The sequence below is a fragment of the Ambystoma mexicanum genome, chromosome 5q (genome assembly GCF_040938575.1).
Source record: "Ambystoma mexicanum isolate Mex_15411 chromosome 5q, UKY_AmexF1_1, whole genome shotgun sequence".
Lineage (NCBI taxonomy): Eukaryota > Metazoa > Chordata > Amphibia > Caudata > Ambystomatidae > Ambystoma > Ambystoma mexicanum.
This window is the reverse complement of record NC_090933.1, coordinates 1,132,535,818-1,132,551,021: the sequence shown is the minus strand read 5'-3', so window position 1 is coordinate 1,132,551,021 and position 15,204 is coordinate 1,132,535,818.

The window sequence follows — 15,204 nt, the reverse complement described above, 5'->3', positions numbered from 1 at the left end:
CATGGGCTGCCGGGCCTAATGGCTTGAGTAATGCGGTTTTAAATCTGAACCCTGTACTATGGTCTGAAGATCCTATTTGACAATGTGCTACTGACAAGACTCCCTACCGACTCATGGAGAAGATCTATTGTCATGCCCACCTATAAAAAGGGTGATAGATTAATTACCTCAAATTATCGGCCTATTTCCATCCTAGATGCTGATGGGAAGATTTTCTCTGGCCTCATACTGGCAGAATTAGTGAAATGGGCAGAGGCCAAAGGCATCACAACAAATCAGCAGACTGGTTTTAGGAGGGGATCGTCCACCTCCTTGAACACATTAATGTTGGGTTGCTTGTGTTTTGACTCTTTTGAAAAGGGTGGCCGCCCCATGTTCGGAGCCTGGGTTGATCTCTCACAGGCTTTTGATTCCATTAATAGAAATAGACTGTGGAAAACATTAAAGCTGAGGGGGATCCCAGACTCGCTACTTTTCATCTTAGTGGAATTACATGAAGGATCCTCGCTAAGAGTGTGGTTGTCTAAACTGGGGGTTTTGTCCCAATCTATTCGGATAGAGAGGGGTGTCCGTCAAGGTTGCCTGTTAGCACCACTTATCTTTTTTCTTTATCTTATCGGACTTAGAGGATTGGTTGGGGATTTCTGGCTTTGCGGCTCCTAGACTTGGTAATCGGAAGATTAATTGGTTAGCATATGCTGACGACATTGTCGTCTTTGATCAGACGCAAGTCAGACTGCAGCATTTATGGATGCATTGGTGGAGTATGCAAAAGTCAATGAATTAAAAATTAACCCCGAAAAATCAAAGATTATTATCTTCAAACAACCATTAAGGAAGATTAAACGCTTTGTATGGCAATTAGATAACCTGATAATTCCTCCTTCCAAGGAGGTGATTTATCTGGGCTCTAAAATCAATACTTTTCCAACTAGGCATGATCTTCTATCTGCAGTAGACCTCAAGGTAGTTAATTCGGTCTCTCAGATGAAGAAAATGTGCCTTCAGTACTGCAGATTTTCACTTTTGCCACTCATAAAATGTTATGTTCGGAAAATTGTACCAGTTCTTACATTTGCTATGGAATGTAATTTGCTGGCCTATCATGTGGATTGGGACACGATTGAAAGTAAAATCTGGAAGTAGTCCTTGGGTCTCCCAAATTGTGTCCCGATCTCCTGCTTAAGATTTGAGCTTGGTCTTATCTCCCTGAAAAATTGGTTGGAGTGGAAATGGTACTCTTGCCACCTATTGATCCTGGCCCACCCAAATCATCATTTTATTAGCTGTTGCCATGTTGAAATCCTCTAATATTTTATTAAACAACCTGAGAGCCAGATGTGTTGAACTGCTTAACCTTTCTGACTCAGATGCTGATACACTCACTCACAACCCTTCAAAAACAAAGGAAAGTTTACACCGGATGGACTGGATAAGAACTACAGATAAAATGAAGAGTCCCAAACTCTCTGCATCACCCTCGCCAATAGAAAAACCAAGGTCCCCCTTGCTGCAATATCTGACGAAATCGGCAGATGCAAGAATACGGATGGATTTTCTAAGACTAAGACTTAATTCACTGATCACCATGGAAATCCTCCATATTTTTTTTAATGATCTCTATCCCACTAACCTGTGTGATAAGTACAGTGCTAATGTAATCCAGACAACTCGTCATCTTTTGACTGAATGTGCCAGGACTTTGCACGTGAGAGTTTCTAAATTCAAACATTTTGTGTATGACTCTGACTCTCTCCTTTCAGATATGTTTTGTGATAGATAATGTCTGGCAATGAAATGTTTCTTACGTTTGAAGTGGTTTTAGTTTTAAAAGAGCTTAACTTGTTAGGTAATGGGGGAATGGCGAATACTTTGCCAAGAATTTGAGGACCATTGTCTTGGTTTTATTAATACATTGCCTTCCTTTTTATTTCTTTTGCACTGTTTATCTATGTTAAACTGATGTATTGGTTTTTGATTTTTTTTCTTATGCTGTGAAAAAAAAAATGAAATTTCAAACAAAATTCCCCTTACATTTCTAGGCAAGGACAGGGCCTCTTTCAGCATAGCACTTTTAAACAGACATTTTTGTGTTTGCAAAAGCAACCATTTTTACACATGGTTAATTCTGCTGGGATGTCACTTTCAAATGCGGCCTTCTTACACCCATTTTCAGAATCTTTCCAAAGCCTCAGTCATGTTTCCAATGCACAAACATCTGTCAAAATAAAGATCCATTGAAACTGACACATGCACAGAGAGAAAGGGTTTCTTTTGAAGAGTTTATCTGGGATATTTTGTAGCAAAAAGTCAAGCATTTTTCCGTATAGCTGGGAGTAAAGTTATTTGTGATTTCACTGATTTTTCCTGACACAGCCTGTCATTCAGTGAGAAATGCTATCTTTAGCTCGGGCACAACCTAAATATGACTGGGCATATCTGGGTCTCACTGCATCAGGACTGTCTATTGTTGAACAGATGAAAAAGGGCATCAGAACGGCATCATTGTAAATGTAAAATATTTCCTTTTTCAATGCGAAATTCTGAGCTAGCAGCAAAGCAGCGCTGCATTTCAACTCTCTTCTTTAGTGCACATCAGGAAACACACTGGCAGCCTTTCTTCGTGTGTTCCTGGTTCCATCGTGCCCCATATGTGCTTGGCTAAGACAGCATAGCCATTATTTTGGTGACTGCAAAACGCAGTTTAAAGGCAAGGCGATAGTGCTCAACAGTGCCAGCGCAACCTTTTTGCTTGTAACTGCTGAAGTGCAGATTGGTGATGGAGGGGGGTTCTGCTGGGTGGGTAAATGTACCCCACAAAACCGAGTGGTGATCAGCCTTAAGTAATAATGGTGGTGCTGATTATTACAGTGTTTACAGTCTGGAAGAATGTGTTATGAAGTGCTAAGTTAAATTATTATCATTATTATTATTATAATTATTATTATTATTATTATTATTATTAGTATATTATTATTATTATTATTATTATTATTATTATTATTATTACTACTATTATTATAAACCACAGATAAGTTGATATATGATGGAGTCCCTTCACCAGCTCCTGTCATACCATCAGAGGTAGTGCTGGAAATCAAAAGAAAGTGGATCCATCTTAGGTTGGGATAGATGAGGTCCATAGTCAGACCCCCTCCGCCCCACAGCTTGGAAACAAAGCATGGCCCGCGCCACACTATGGGCAGACGTAGACCCCCAAACATGTGCAAGGTGCATGATGATCATGCTGCTGCTGCAGGGACATGCCGTGCATTGCACCAGGTGAAAGATGGAATTAAGCATGTTCATGCTGGCTCTACCAGTATATGCCAGTATCCCCATGCACAGACATTCTTTTGTTGGATTTGCCCTTAGTTCCAGTAAATCTCTCCTGCCACATGAAGAAACCATGTTATTGCTGTTTCACAAATGGTTGCCCAACCCCTGCACCACGGTGTAAGGATGCTCATGTTGACTTTGCCCTGATTGCCAGTAAAACCTGCATTGGCACCATAAGAAAATACTTACTTGTTGACTGCGCAAGTGCACACACCATCCTCTTGTAAGGGTACACATCAGACTGGCCTTTTCCCTTATGTAAGCAAAAAAAGTCATGCCAAAGAAAGAAGATTCCCAGTCTGACTGCCCCTTTTTTCTATAAACCCCACTCCAAACCTTACTCCATGTAATAAAATTCATCAAGTTGGCTTTGCCCAAAATACCATCAATACATGTAAGAAAGCATCCATGCTCCAATGCCCATTGCATTGGCTCCAACCTTGCACACACACACTCATACCCAATCACCCAGCAGCCACTCACCCACTAGAGACTGGTGAATTCTTTTACTAGAGGGGTGTAAACATTTCCCATAAATATGCCAGACCATGTGAGCACGGCAAGGAAGCCTGAACCAACCAAAGGTGGTTCTGGAGTGTGGGGGGTTTTCCTTCCTCCCCGAAAAATATATTTGAATAAGGGGTTAAAATAGTGCATTATACTGTGAAAAAGTGGGTACAGAGCCAGACAGTTTGCAATTGGTTTTGTATAGGATTCTCCCTCCTGAACTCTTAGGCCCTCATATCACCCCCATGCCACCACACTCGCTAGACACCTCCCGTCCCTATCCTCACCGCCACCTTGAACAGCTTTACCCCTACTCTGTGCCCCTCTGTGTCCTTCCCCTGCTGCATATCTGTTCTGTTACCACTGAAAGCACTTTTTTGTGTATCTGTATTGTTATATACCTCTGTATATCACTCTGTGTCTTCTCAAAGCTAGATCGAGGTTCAATAAATACAACAACAATAATAATAGGGTAACTCTAATCGAAAAATCCCATAGATGCAATTCACCAACAGTGCACATGAGCATTTCCCAACAGCATTTGTTTATGCCTTTGCCCGCAATATATGCAAGTATAACAAAAACATTTAAAAACGTGATGTGCCCATGCATGTCCATGATGGCTGCACCTATATATGACAGTATTCCCACACAAGAACATACTCCTTTTTGCTTTGTGCATAATGCCAGTAATAATACTGTCCAGACTTGTTTTGTCAATATATGGCTTTTCCCCCCCAAGTAAGGATACACTTCTGCTGGCTTTGCCATTCAAAATGCAATGCCACAATAAGAAAACCTGCCCAAAGTGGTTCATCAAAATGCCAGTCTAGCCACGTAATAACACATACCAAGCTTGGTTTATCATAGATGCCCAGTAGTAAATGGCATGCCACAGTAAGAAAGGGCTAGACTGGCTGCCCCAAAATCCCAGTCTAGCCAAGTAATAACATGTTATGCTGCAGTAAGAAAGGGCTAGACTGGCTGCACCAAAATGCCACTAATAACACATAGCATAACTACTTTATCATGGATGCCCATTAAAATCATTTTTAGTGCACACCTCTAGGCCCCCATACATCCCCTCTCCCTCCCATCCCTCAATCCCCAAATTCAGCTTCTCATCCCAGCATTAAACAAAAGCACACACACATGCATTCATCATGCACCATCCACCCAGACAGATGCACACCCAGCCACCCATACATCATATACTCACATTAAATAATATACATATGCCTCCCACACATCCCCTTTCCCTCCTAATTATCTCCCCAACCCCAAAAATCAGCTCCTCAGCCCAGCATTAAACACAAGCACATAAACATATACACACACATGCACACCCAGCCACCCATGCATCATACGCTCCCTCATACACACACATAATATCCCCTCGCCATCCCACCTCTCTACCCCAACCCCAAATCAACCTTTCAGCCCATCAGTAAACACAAGCACACACACATTCACACATCATACATATGCTCACTTACATGTGCACCCATTCATCATACACTCACACATACACACACCAAGACATTCCTACATCATACACTCACATTTGATAAGGAGTATGGGTACTCCATTTGGGCATATGTGTAAGACACTCCTGCAGTATAAGGACAAAATCCTGAACCATCCCCGAGGAGGACACTCATGATAATGCTATACTAGAACATATGTATACACATTTGTTATCAACTTATAAAGGGAAAAAGTTGAAAAGCAGACTGAGCATACTTGAATTGTGGAAAATGTTGGAAGACGTAGGGAACCCCCTGATGTCAGCACATAGGGAACCAATCAGACACCTGCACAGGCCACCACCCCGTCCGCCTCCTTATGGGTCCTTTCCTTTACAGCCCGGTGCAGGGTACACCAACCCATAGTATTCACCCCCTCCCCCCCACTGAGCTCAAAAAGGAAACAGCAGAAGAACTGAAAGATAAAGCACAAGCCCCATTGATTCTGGAAATAGAACCAATCACTTGCAGAGAGTTAGAAGCAGAGCTAAAGAGAGTAGAGAAGGGGTTGGTGAGAGCAGTGCAGGGACAAGATGAGTCTGTGATGGATCTAGTGTGATAGGACTCTTCTCATGTGTCCAGTTGAAGGCAGCTGCTACCTGATGCTGACCCTAAGGGCAGTATTACGAGGGAGAATCACATGGGAGGAAACTCATATCAAGGGGAATTGGTGACCTCTTTGACTCATGATTACCCTATTCTCCCTGAAGCATTGATGGCATATTGTAAAGTAGTGGGACATTTAAATATGAAAGTAGAACACTGTTCTGTAGTGGAGGTGGAGGGAAAGGAGCAGGAGAGACTTCCAGGCTTCCAGGCTTTGGCATGGGGTTATAGCATGTGCAGAGCAGCAGGTATGCAGAGAGGCGAGGAAGCAGATGGGGCAGCGTCAGCAAAGAGGTTTGGAGGTCGGGTGAGCCATGGTCACTGAAGGTGAACCAGCAGAGGCTCCCAGAGAGTGAGACCCAGGTGGCAAAAGAACCAAAGAGGTATCAGAGATGCCAAAAAGAAGAACTGCTGTGCTGCGAAGCACATGAGGAGGACACTGAAGCCGCCAACAGTAACCAGTGAACCTCAGAAGAGACACAGGGCACCGGGGAGCTTTGTAGATTTAACAGCACCTGCAATTAAGTTATGGGACATCTGAGAGCAAAGTGACGCAAAGAGGGAGATAGAGTTAAATGAATGCCTAATCAAACCACTTAATTGGCAAGATATGAAAGTGCAAGAAGGGTGCAATTCTCCATTTCTGAAATATCACTTTGGGGTAAACTGTAACCCACATTGCCCACAGCCAAGAGGATATGTAAGATAATTGAAAGTGTAGGAAGGGTGCAATTTATGGGAAGTCAACTTGGGTAAACCTGTAACCAACATTGCCAACAGCCAAAAGGTTATCTAATATAAGGAGCAAGAATGCAACAAGGGTGCAATTCTCCATTTATGAGATGTCAACTTAAGGAAACCTGTAACCCATATTGCCATTAAAGAGATCAACGGTAGTAGTAGGAGTTTTCTTCCTGGCAAGCGAGTAGACCAGGAAAGAAATGGTTAATTGGATGAAACATGGCTGTGGTAAAAAGGTGTTGTGGAGAGACACTGATAACTATATCATTTTTACAAACTGTTGCATCTCCAAAGGTAGTGCTTGGGCTATCCTGGCAAAAACATTACATTGGAAAACTATTTGTGATGAGTAAAGATTTACTTTGAAACCTCAGAAAGACATTGTGTGGAGGGAAACAATTGCCTTGGTTTATGAACTAGTGTTTTCTGAAAGAGACATTTGCTTTACCAAGAAGGATATTGTGGAGAAGAACTATTGGTTTACTAAGTGGAAATACGCAGTGGATGGAAAAGACATTTTTTGTTGTACTGGACAGATCCTTGTTGAATCAGAACTTGTCTAAGAGTATTCCTGAATTGATCCAGGGGAAGTGAACCCAACCCTGGTCACAAGGAGTACTTTCCAAAAACTATACATTTTAAATTTTGCATTGCTTAATTGAACTGAAGACAGACAAATATTCCTAATACATTTGTGTTGTATTTTTTTCGTGTGAGGGTCATATGCTTTTTGGATAGTAGGTCATCTTTCTTTAGTTTTAGTTTTCCAGGTAGGGAAATTTGCAGTAGGATAGGGAAAGATAGGCGTTTATCTCACCCTTTCTATTTAAATAAAATGGCAAACATTAAGAAAACTATACATTTGTGGCCGTCTCACATTTCTGACCCCTCACAAGGGCAGATAGCCACAGACAAATGGTTGGTGGGACAGATCGTTTTCAAGATTGATAGTACGGTTATACCTAAGATATCAAGGTATTCTAAGGTGAGGAATCGTATATCTACATTAAAATAACTTAACCAACAACCACGCGGCTGAATACTGTGAAGCTGAAAACTTTGCCTTCCTAAAATGCCAACTTCCCGCTTTCCCTCTACCCAACCCCTTTACCCCTATATACTTACCCTTCACCTGCAGCCCTCTCCATGCGATGGCCCTGTCCCTGCAATGTCAGTTCCTTCTCCCAATTATGGGTCAGAACTTCTGCCGTCTTTTGTGTCTGCTGCTTTCCATGTAATGAAAATGGGGGTCACCCCCACAACCCCTGAACCCATAATGCTGAACAAGGGGAGTAGGGGGAATGCACATTCAGATTTTTTCTTTCTTTTCAGGGAATACAGAGGAATCACCCAATTCAGTGGGAGCTCCAGTGGTTCTGCAGCATAAGGACGAACACCGCAATAACATAGTCTAGGACACAGTAAACATGCGAAGCAGCAGGCAAACAGGAGGCGTAGGAGACAGAGGAAGAACAGAGAAAAATCACACTATGACGCCCAAGGCTTAGACCACAGGGTAAGGATGGAAGGAAGACATCTCAGAATAGAAAAAGGGGAGCAGAGTTCTCCTTGAAACAGAAGCGAGCTGGGAGAGCAAGGAGAGCACATTATATGCCCTGGCCCCACATGGATTGGAACTACCTAATGAAGACACTGCCCTCCCTTACAGCGGGAGCAGGCAAGTAGATATATGCCCTAGAAAAACAGACAGCAAGGCTCACGTTAGCTTTAGGGGACATGAAAAGTTTGTTTGCTGCACTACTAGGGGAACAGGCAGATGAGCTAAGCTGTGGTACCCAGGGGTTAGGTCGAGCAGTGACACCCATGATGGCACACCATTTAACAACTGTCGAGAACACATATGAAAAGAATTGAGGGACACATTCCCCAGCACCTGACATAAATTCCATCATGAGCTGCACAATGAAGGTAGACAATGACCCTGAACTTTACATTCAACAGATTCAGGAGATGTGGTGTTTAGAGACAGGAGAACGATCAGAAAAGAATGCAGCTGTCCTTGATCACATGTTGCGTGGGTTTCTCCCCACAGAAGTGCAAACTGATTTAGATAAAGTAGTTGGTATCGAGGTGAAGGGATGGCCCGCAATACAGACACACATGGTGCATTCTTGTAGGAGAAGGCAACAAAAGGAGAAAGAAAAAGTGGATAAGCACACAAGGCAGAGGCTAATTTGGTCCAAAAGCCAGATGTATTCAGCATGGAAGGGGCCGTGATTACTAACACAACAGAAGGTCAGCAGGTACAGAACGCCCAGCAGGGAGGGATGGAAGAGCCAGGAGATGGCCGATGGGAAACAGGAAGTTTCCAGAGAGGACGGGGCAATTATCAACGAGGTAGAGGGAGCGGGTGGAGAGGAATGAGACACAGGTTTGGAGGACAGTGTTGGTCTTGTGGGAAGATAGGGTATTTTGCGTTAGACGGCATAAGCAGGATCACCTTTTTTTATAACAACCCTAGCAGGCAAGTGTTTCGGCTCACCAACCACCCACTGTCTTTAAATCAGCCTCCAGTTATCCCATATGCCCTTGAGCCCCATGCACGCCCCAGGCTCCATGCAGTCACAGCTGATCCAATACCCACCTTTGAATGCCATACAGACGCAAATGCAGCAGCCACTCACACAGGCCCCTACTCAGCCATGGGATGAATAAAAACTGCCACAGGTACGGTAACACTTTACACAGGAGCATCTTAGGTGGTGATCCCTTCCCGCTTCCAGGCATGAATGCTTATCCCCAAAAGGACAGCCTAAAGAGAGCTCTGATGTGCCCAGTACTGTCAATCACTTCCGACCCAGAAAAGGGAACCCTGGGTAGGAGTGAGGATAGGAGACTGAACGTTTAGTTTTTTGGGTGACAAAGGAGCAACCAAGTCCTGTATCAGGGAAGGAAAGTTTCCCTTTTCAGATAAAATAATGGACACACAGGGATTCCGTGGGGAAACTGTACTGGTTCCTTTCACTGAAGATTTACCCATCACTGTAGGCACAGAGGAGTTGTCAGCACCCTTATTGTATTAAAAAGATACCCCGGTTAACCTTCTGTGTAGGTATCTCCTAAGTAAACTGAATATGATGGTTTAATTCACTGAGGAAGGTGTAGTGTGTTCAACACCAGGCATATACTATGCTAGAGCTGCAGCAATAACACAAGCACTTTGTAGCGACAGCACCATGCAGGGGTTGCCCCAACACCCAGATTTGTTTTTCTATGGAGTAACAGTATTGTTAGGATGGGTGCCCGGGATTCAGGACAAGACACTGCTCATACCAGCTGGATTTTTGTTCAGGCCAGCTGTTCCCCAGTAAAGGGCACCAGGTACCATTATCACATTAGGTGTGGAAGCAGTGATCACAAAGGCAGACATGGTAATACTGCCTGGCATAGGCGAGAAATGGGGTGAAGGACACACAGTTTTGTGCGTAGACCTCAACCCAGCCACTGAGAGAGGTGTCTGATGAACATCTGTTTGAAGACACTGATGACACAGGAGAGATGGTGTTTGAAATGTGCATACCTTACCAGATAAAAATACGCATAGAGAACTACCGCACACCATGCTCATTGCTAAGACATTGCCATCACACTTGCCGAGAGATCTGGAGAAGGTGCCGAGCCACTTGTGGAAAAAGCAACACCCACAATGTAGGATTACTGAAGAGTGCAGGGGTGGTGTGCATTAAGTTGAAACCAGCTGCAGTGTGCCCAGAGTAAGACAGTACCCCATGTCGAGATGAAGGGATTTATTCCACCAATGCATCATTATAGCAGCAAGAAATAATACAGCCATCAGAATCACCATGTAACACGGCTGTATACTGTGAGTGGTCAGAAATGAAAGCTGGACACAAACTTATCAGGGGGGAAGGATAGCTCGGGGGCAACACGTTTGTCTTGGAAGCAAGACATTGCGGCACAAAACAGATTTGAATCATGATCCTGCACTTAGAAACCACTCGCTGGTATTAAGCGTGTCATAAATGAACAATAAATAAATGAAAATAAGTCAATAAAATGTTTGGGTTATAGACTTTTATTCATCTTAAATGGGTTGGGGAAATGCCTATATGACCCTATTCTAAAGAGGGGTTTCCCTATCTAAAAACCAAAACTAAGGATCTGTCTTTGTCTGGATGTCAGAAATCAAAAGCTGTCATTGTGTCCAAAATAATCTAACCTAACCCTCACATTAAAATAAAACAAAAAAGTGACAAGGCAAATATCTATAACCTGGTATTTGCAAAAAGTGTTCTTAAATAAAAATAGAATGACTCCAATGTAAATGTTCTCCAAAATGGAATAAAAACCTTCATTCCAGATCGCGATTCCCTTCCCCTGGATTATTCACTGGTATCACAAAATGTCTCTAGGTCTAACAGTTACTTTGTGTCTTTCTTGGCCCAGAACAATACTCTTAACCAAACACTGGGCAGCCCTGTAAATTCCTCGTTAACAAAACGTTATTTCTTGTAACACAGGTTTCTTCCTCGTTTAACAAACACTGGGCCTCACTACGAGTGTGCCGGTCTGGTAACAACGGTGCAGGAAAGCCTACTGGCACCGTTGTTACCAGACTGGCGCACTCCAAGTCTGCGGGCAGCTGCCGTCCCACCGACCAGGTCTGACATGGCAGGCAGGACGGCACCCGCCCACAGACTTTCACGGTAGCACCGGCACCGTTATTAACAGTGCCGGTGCTACAATCATCCCCATTCCCATTGAGTCCTATAGGGTTTTCATATAGGACTCAATGGGAATGGGGATTAAGTATTTTCCGGCACCTGACTTCCAGGAACATCACGGTCGTACTCCCCTGGTATTTCCGTGAAGCCATGCACTGAAAAAAATCACAACTCTGGTGGCAGCCTGCCGATTTTACTGGCACGGCTACCGCCGGAGTTGTAATGAGGCCCAATGTCTCAGCTTGACACTCCTTGTACATTTGCAGTTTGCCAGGTTTTCCAATGCACTTTCAACTGCCTGGTGTACTCTCCTGCCAGGACTTCTCTGTCACTCACAATTGCCTGGTGTACTCCCCTGACAGGACTTTTGATGCACTTTCAACTGCCTGGTGTACTCTCCTGCTAGGACTTCTCTTTCACCCACAATTGCCTGGTGTATTCCCCTGCCAGGACTTCTCTTGTGTTCACAACTGCCTGGTGTATGTAGGCTAGGAAATCTTGTGTGTTATAGTTTCTCTTATCTTCACGTAGCATATACTTTTATTGTTGGTTCGCTATATATCTACTTGAGAAACAATGACTTTACATTCAGAAATTTCGCAATGTTCAGAATCTTCTGCTCTTTGATATATAAACGATCTTCTTGTCATTTTGTTTTCTGTAACTCAACAATGTTCTATTTCACTTTGGTGCAGTCACAAAACACCCCAGGGTCCTCACTCTGCTCTGGCAGACCCACCAGTTCTTTGTAGCATTTCCAGGCTTGTGCGTACTTACGCAGTGTACTTTTGCCAACTGCTTCCCACTCTGGGAGGCTCTTATGTCTCTTAAGGCTTCCTTGCGGGTCCGCTCCTGCATGCTGGCTTCTCCAGTAAGGACAGCACTGCTTCTACTGGCGGCCCGGACGGCCAGGGTCTCTCTCACAGTTCCTGGCATCTCCACAGCATGCCTCGCTCACACCATCTTTCTATCCTTCTCTGCCAGTGAGCTCCCTCGCTCTGCCACAATGGCTAGCACCTTCAGCACCTGCACATGAACACGTGCCTCCAGCCTCAGGTTTTCTCTTGTGCTGCCTTTGCAAAAGAGAGGACAAGACCTTTCTCGCAAACAAAGTTCTTTAATCTCCTTACTATCAACTTCAATGGGTCACACCCCAGCTGGGTAAGGCAACAAACTTTCCCTGGTCTCCCCCAGTGAGAGATACTGAAGTTTCTTCTGGGCTGGGGCACTCTGCCGATGCCCAGGGGTTCCCCTTCCTCCTGGAGGAGCTAAACTGGCTTCCTTGATACCTCTAGTACTTTCCAGCTCTCCGCAGGCAGTTGGGAGGCAAAAAGTCCCCCTTTCTTATCTTGACACAGCAGTTTTCAGCCCTTCCGCAGGATTTCTGCAGCTTTGGTCAGTAGGATTTGAGGAAGGTCTAAGCTGCTGAGTGTGGGAAGTGATCATCGTTACTCCTCTTCTGTGTCCCAGTGTTGTGAGGATTGTGGGAACAGCAGTCCTTTTTTGAGAATACTGTAATAATGTTTGTGTAGGTTTTACAGGCAAACTATGTTTGGAAGGTGGAGCTGGGAAAAGTGTCTTTTATAATTTTACAGGCCCTTGTAATCTCGCACATTTATGGGGAAAGTGCCCTCCTGAAGGGGGTCCTACCTGCTCACGTGGGTCCCCTAAAGGCAGTCCACTAAGCTGCATCATGTCTTATTATGGTCCAAGGAAAGTTGACAGAATCATCCCCATCCTAAGCAAAATACATTGGCTTCCTCTCCAGTCCAGGAAACTGTTGAAGACTGCATGTATCATCTACAAACCAGTCATGAGTAGCACACCAGTGCACCTGGTGGCTAAGCTCCACATATCTGATGCCACACGCTGCTCACTCAGCAAATCACCCAACCGACTTGAATCACAACTCATCTGCAAAGAGGCGATCCACACATAATCCTTCTATTGTCACAAACCCACCCTCTGGAAATAGATCCTGGTGTCGGTTCGGAATGCCCCACAATTCCCCAATTTTGCAAATCTCTGGAAACATGGCTTCTTCGGCAACACTTGAACAAGGACTAATTCCAATGGGCATACATACCGACACACAGACCTCAACTCACAGTACTGCGCTACTGTTAAAAGATGCCAGCCCAAATGCTGGTGACGGGCACTCTATACAGTGCTCTGCTGCTCGAGCTAGGTCTGCACTTTAAACAATAAGATAAAAATAAATATAAATATAAACAGCCTGTTTATGGCTGGCCTGGCTCACAGTGATAACAAATGTATGATACAGACCAGATGTTGCTTTAATAAATATATGAAATGCCAGCTAAGACACTGCAAATTCATGTATGGCTTATGTTTAAAGATTAAACTGCCACCCGGATGTTAATTCATTATAAATGTGTTGTTTTGTGACAAAAGTGCATCTTTTAAATGTTACTTCTAAGGTGAAGTGACTTTCCTGTCACCCAAGCTGTCAAGAGGGTACCTGTGACCTGTGAACCTGCTCCATGCCACTGGGGAGTAGGTGCTGCTGGTCAGGATATTGATGCAGTAGGGCCCCGGTGTACATAATGCTTTTGCCATGGAGTTTGATAAATAGGGCCTTTGATTACCAGACCACCCTTTATTGAGACAGGATTACGTTCATCATTGTATTATTAATAAAAAGTGAAAAATCCAGGGCTGCTACACCATTGCCAGATGGCAATCCTTTACAAGTGGTGGGAGTGAAGAGTTGTACAGAGTTATGCTCAAAGGGTGAGGGAGCACTATCAGTGTGGGGGGCCAACACCACAGTCTTCTTTTTTTATAGCTAAGTGGAGTAAAAGAAATAGACCAAGTGAGTGCTAAGGATTGCCCGGGGGGCAGTATTATGAGGAGGAATCCAGGTTTTAGTGATTGTGATTAGAGAGAGTTTGGGATGAAGAGAATTGAACTAGTTAGTGAGAAAGGTGGTTTCCTTTGTAGAGGGATTGTGTTCTAGAGGCTATTTCATCATTGGGGAAAAGGCTACAATATAGCACAAGGGACATGGAATGTGTTTATCTTCAGAGTTGGTCACTCATTATTCAGATTCTGATTTTGATCCCACACGTCACTGAAATTGATTACATTACTTGTAATCCCCCTTGTAATCCCTGTTTCAAACATTAAAGAGACACAACCAAGCCTCTAAAAAGTTCAATTAATAGGGTTAGTTGGATTGATCGCTTCCTAATTTGAATTTAGATAAACACATGTATTCAATGACCCTCATACTCACATCCTCTTGAACCCCAGTAACTCTTTATTGTTGGCTTGCAATTCAGACTCATATTTTGCCCATATCACTTCTTGAACAGGTTCAATATATTCTTTTCCAGCTGAACTAATTTCCATCATGAGCAAATATCTACTTGCAAATATGCACTTGGGAGATAGGAAACCCCTAGTTTACACCTAGATGTTATATGCAAGTACTACACATGCTTGAGTTATGTGTGGGGAAATGAGGGCCTTTTTGAGATACGCATCAGGCGACACTGATAATCTTACATTACCCGTCCTGGGAAAGGTCCCCTTAAAATCAGAAAGGGGGCTGATGTTGAAGTTTAGTACACACTATCCAACAAGGTGCTGTGCTTCTGTGGGCTCTGGCAGTTTGGACCGTGACAATGCATTTGGGGGAGGCTTGTTTATTATTTTTCAAAGTATTTATAAAGTTAAATACATGGTTCTTAGTGTTTTTAGCCTGCCTCACTAGAATTAGCCAACAGCACTTTGGAAAGAGGTGGGATTGCTTA